The sequence below is a fragment of the Canis lupus genome, chromosome 16, assembly GCF_048164855.1.
Source record: "Canis lupus baileyi chromosome 16, mCanLup2.hap1, whole genome shotgun sequence".
NCBI lineage: Eukaryota > Metazoa > Chordata > Mammalia > Carnivora > Canidae > Canis > Canis lupus.
In genome coordinates this window covers 12,572,501-12,578,004 of record NC_132853.1, presented here as the reverse complement: position 1 = coordinate 12,578,004, position 5,504 = coordinate 12,572,501, and the positions used below count along the sequence as shown (strand labels likewise).

The window sequence follows — 5,504 nt, the reverse complement described above, 5'->3', positions numbered from 1 at the left end:
CTGCGGCGACCGCGGCAGCTGCGGAGCCGCGAGTGGGGCTGGCGTCTCCTGCCCCTCCCGCCGCCCCCGCTTCCCAACACGGAGGGGCGCCTCCCGCGCTGGAGTGTGCGCCTGCGTTGGTGCGACCATGTATCAGAGTCCGCGATGGGGGGAGCCCGTGCGCGAGTGTGCGTGTGCGCGCGGGTGTGTTTGGAGGGGTTGCTGGCATAGTGACCCGCAGGGAGGTGGGTTGAGAGAGGTCTGGGAGTTCATCACTGCGGCAGCCTTGTGTGTCTTTAATATGACCGAATGTGTCCTAGCAGTGTGTGTGTGCGCGCGTGTGCACGGGCACGAGTCCTCACCCCTAGTGAACGATATTTCGGGGCCTGACTCTGCTGGCTGGAGACCTAGGGGTGTGGAAAGGCTCTAAGCCATGCCTCGGGGAGGAAAAGGGGGGTTCCCTTCTCCGAAAGGCTCAAAAACGGGGGAGAGACCCCATCTGCCGGGCCATGTGACTTGGATCCCCCCCAAGAGGGCTGAGAAGAATAAAAAGGGTGACAGTGGCTGCCTCCATGTTGAGCTGGATCTTCTAGGAGCGTCCCAGGGTCTGGACCCGAATCAGTTATGGAGAAGCCAAGGCCAAAGGGAGTTCTGTTTGTAGCAGAAGGAACCAAGGTTATATATCAGAAAGCACTTGCTCTGGTGAGGTGTGTGCCAAGACCAACACCCCATATCTTCTGCTTCCACTCTTCCCCCTCCCCTTTCCTAATTTACTTGCAGCCCCCACTCCTCCTGCCCCTTTCCAGAGCCTCCTTGCCCCTCTCACCTTCAGGATCCTAATTCTTTGTCCCTACACCCCTGGAGAGTGCTTCGCTTCCCTAACTCAAAGGATGGCTGAAGCTCCACCCCCTGCCAGTGACATCATTGTTTCCAATAGCAACTGAGGATTCTGCAAACCCAACTGCAAAAGCCCCCAGTAGGGATAAAGCAGGCCTATCCCCACACCTAAGTGACATTCTGAGCAACGGAGAGGGGAGAAGCCATGCCCCTCCCCTCAGGGTCTCCCTGCACTTCTCAACACTACACAGACCCCACGCCCCACCCCCACTCCCTAGAGCCAAACACAGACACCAAAAGATGTCCCTGGCTCTGAGAGGTAGGGGCCCAGCTCTTGGCATGTTCCCTTTCTTCACCCCTTCTCTCTCAATGAGAAGGAATCATTGCTGGGGGGTTAGTTTATCCGCAGCCAGCTGCAGGTCCACATCTCTCTCTGTTCCGGGACTGAGGCCCACAGTGGAGGGAACACTAGGCCTAGGCACACTTGCATCCCTGGGTCCTCACAGAAGGATATACTGGGGGCTCTTGGGAGGCCAGAGTCAGCCCCACCTCCACAGGGTCTTTGGCAGGTCTCCAAACTTGTGTGGCCTGTGGCCTGTGACCTGTGGTGGTCAGAGCTTGGAGGCTTGTGGTGCATGAGAGCAGCCAGCAGGGTAGCCAGCTCTGGTATGGCCCAGACAGCTCAAGGACCCTTCAGGGAGGAAAGAATTCAGCAGGGGGCTGCAGCCAGAAAGTCTGGCTCCCCCCATCTACCCCCCTCCGCCAGTTGGGTGCATGAGAGGCAGTTTCTAAATATTCAGAAATCTGTGAGCTAGGTTTTGCACAGCTGGGAGTTTGAAGTTGGGTACAGTGGAAGCAGTTACACCAGGGAAATCATCAAACTCTGCAAATCAGCACTTATTTTTCCCCTTTGAATGAGTTTGCCAGCATACCACCATGTCTCCCAGGCTGCCAATGCTCATGCTTTTGTCTTGAGCCTCTGGCACAGATTCCAAATGTTCAGGGATGGAGCGGAGGCTGTGACTGACCACCAGACCTCAGCCCCCTCCCGTGGGTGAGCCCCTCCTGGGCTCTGTTGTCCATTTTATTCTGTGAGCTTCTTTCATCAAAGGGGCGGGGGGTGATGCAGCCACAGAAGGCCTGGGCCTTGCTTGACCTGCTACTACAGGTGAACCTGCCTGGACTTGGACCCCTCTGAATCCTCTTCAGTCAAATTATGTGGAGAGGACTCAGGGGCCTGGGTGGAGAGGGAGGCCCAGTCTGCCCCAGGCCTCCCTTGAGGAGGTACTCCTGTGGGGGCCACAGCTCCTCCCCCTCCCCCATGCTTCAGGAGGGGCTGAGAGTCACAGGTGCAGCCCTCTTTGGCTCAGTGGATTGGAAGACTGGCCGAGGGGTCATTACAAAACCCTAGCAGACCACTCCAGGTTCTTCCCTGGGATTTTGGCTGGATCAGAAACTAGGACAAGAACCCATTTCTACATCCTCTCTGGAGGTAAATCCCTGGGCTTGAGAGTCCCTTATGGACACATTCAGCCAAGAGGAGACCAGTATGGGAGGAGGAAACTGATGGGGAGGGAGGAATGTGCAGAAACTTTGCAGAAACCTTGCCCATGGCCAGTCCAGTGAGCAGATGGTGGGGTAGCCCCCGGTGCTTACCTGCTGTGAAGGCCTGCCTCCAAATTTGGATGGGGGAAACGGGCTGGCAGATGTGGACTGGTTGGAGTCAGGCTCTCTGTCCTTTGATCTGGGGAGGCCCAAGGATGCCCAGGGTCCTGCTGCAGACACCAACAGTGCTGGCTTGCTCTCTCATCCTGATCTTGTCCACATGGTTCTACTGCCTGCCTCCACCATGAGATCCTCCTATCCCTGTTCCCATCCTCTCTGATTGGCCAAGTCCCACTTTTCCCAAAAGCCATCTTCCTGGCATCACAAAGTCCCCCAGTGGATCCTACCATGGACAAGACTGAGCATTTACTTCCCTCAACAGACATTTGCTGAGCCCTGCCATGCTCTAGGTGCTGCTCTGAGTGCTAGGGGTACCGCAGGGGGAAACTCAGACCCCTGACTCAAAGCTACAGCAAACAAACAAGTACCTCTGAGAGATTAGAGTGGGAGGTAGGGAGTGATGGCGATGTGTTGCAGTTTTAACGTGATTTCTTTGACATGCATCCCTTCAAAGCGGGACCTGCTGCCTTGCCCCTTGAATATGGACTGGACTTGGCCACTTTTCTGCTGAGTGGAAGGTGGCAGAAGTGACAGTGTGTGAAATCCGGGGTGAGGTTCTGAAAGGACAGCTTCCCTCTGGCACTGTTGGTCTATCCCAGGCCATCTGCTCTGCTTTGGGGAGCCATCTGACTGCCATGCTCTGAGAGCATTCACTTGTGGTGGGAGATGCCAGCGTGGAGATTAACCCCATGCCAGGAGCCTCCTACCAACCAGCACCCACTTGGAAACTCCAGAGGCCCTCCAGCCCCAGCCGAGCCTGCAGATGACCGCAGTCCTGGCTACCATCTTGATTGTCACATCATGAGATACCTTGAGCCTGAACCACTCTGTCAAGCTGCTCAAGGATTCCCAACCACATGGGGATCCTTGGATGGCTCAGCGGTTTGGCACCTGCCTTTGGCCCAGGGCACGATCCTGGAGTCCCGGGATCGAGTCCCACGTCGGGCTCCCAGCATGGAGCCTGCTTCTCCCTCCTCCTGTGTCTCCGCCTCTCTCTCTCTCTCTCTCTCTATCATAAATAAATAAATAAATCTTAAAAAAAGTATTCCCAACCACAGAAACTGTGAGGGGACAATGAATGTTTCTTGTAGTTTTATTTTTATTTTTTCACTCAGAACACTTTTAATAATGCACATGAAAAAAGTATTCATCTTACAAATTGTTCCGCAATCCAAATATACAATAGCTTGGAAAACAATGTTTAGAAAACAAAAGCCAATGTAAAAAGACAGATTTAAACAACTAGAACAGTACAGGTTTTATGTGGCTCTGATTTTACAGCTTTCTTACTGCATCATCTATGTCAGAAATCTGTCCCTTCAGCTGGGTTATTACTCAGGATTTAAAGAAATACCTTTCCTTCCAGGTTTAATTTCGCCTTCTGGATCCATCCAATATTCTCTAATATCAATTAAGACTTTCTCTTTAAAGTCCTGAACACTGATATAACTCATTTTCCCAATCTGAAACATGTTACATCTCTGCTGCTGCTGCTCTGCTTAGAGGATGACAGGGCTCTTGAAGTTTCGCCAGTCTTTTGCTTCTTCACAGGTTTTTCTAGAGTAACTTGCTTTTTCCTCTTTAACTTTTTTGTCAACCTCACCGTCAGAATCGCTGCCAGAAGAGCTTGAAGAAACAAGGTCCTTTGATTTAGGCATTGCTCCACTCTTGCTGCTGAACTGCCTTCTGCTCGCTTGCTCGCAACTCTATTGTAGTTTTAAATCCTGAGTTTTGGGGGGTAATTAATTACTCAGCAACAGATGACTGACTAGTCAATACATGTTGCTATTTTAGGGTATTCTTCCCCTAAAAGATGTCTGAGAAATATCTGAATGCTAGGAGAAAGCAGGCCAGGCAAATATCTGAGGAAAGAGTATTCCTGGAAGAGGCGATGGCAAATGCAAAAGCCCTGGGGTGGAAATGTGGCATGGAGCAGAGTGAGTGGGGGGAGGACAATTAGAGAGGAAGCCAGAGAGGTCATCGGCCACGTCCTGTGGGACTGAGTAGGCTGTGAGCAAGCCTTCTGCCTTATTTGAAGTGAGATGAGAAGCCATTGGAGAGATTAGATAGGGAAAGTAACACAGTCCAATTTACTTTTTAGAAAAGACCACCTGGCTGCTACATGGCAAACCAGTGACCAACCAGTAGTAAATGGGATCAGCCACATGCCAGGTGGGAGCCATCAGGTGACAGACATGGAATGAGGAGGGGGAGGAGCCATGAATATTAAATTTAAGTTTCTCCCCCTCCCCAGCAACTGAGAGAATGGTGAAAGATACAGGTCCATAGGGTTTTTGAAGTAGGAAACAAGATTTTAACATTTTTATCAAGGTTCCACTAAGATCCTGCAAATTTTGATAAGCCTATGTTTTTATTTTCATTCAGCTAGACATATTTTTCCATTCTAATTTCCCTCGTGATTTCTTCCTTGATTTATTGGTTATGTAGGAATCCATTATTTAATTTTCAGATATTTGGATCTTTTCCAGATATATTTCTGCTATCAATGTTTACTATAGTTTCAGTATGGTCAGAGAACACACATTGGATGATTTTGAATACATTGAGACTTGTTCTCTTGTCCATAATATAGTTTTTCTTGGTGAATGTTCTATACAGACTAAAGGACTGTGTGTGTTCTTTTGTCACAGGGCAAGAGTTCTAATAAATGTGAAGGTGTCTCACTGCAGTTCTGATTGGCATCTCCCTGCTGACTCATGATGCTGAGTCTTCTCACATGCTTGCTGCCCTTACGTATGTTTTCTTTAGGGAAGCATCAGTTTGGGTCTGTTGCCCATCTGAATTGGGTTGATTATCTTCTTAATATTGGGCTGGAGGGGCTCTTCATACATTCTGGATAAAAATTTTGCATTAGGTACATGTTTTACAAATATTTTCTCCAAGCTTCCTGTGTTTTCATTTTCTTAGCATTGTCTCCAAAGTGCAGGAGTTTTAAAAGTTTT

General features: G+C 50.3%; 1 pseudogene; it reads right to left on the bottom strand.

Annotated features, from left to right (window-relative positions):
- Nucleotides 1-3,696: 3,696 nt before the first annotated feature.
- LOC140607424 (activated RNA polymerase II transcriptional coactivator p15 pseudogene) lies at nt 3,697-4,203 on the bottom strand (annotated as a pseudogene).
- Nucleotides 4,204-5,504: the final 1,301 nt, after the last annotated feature.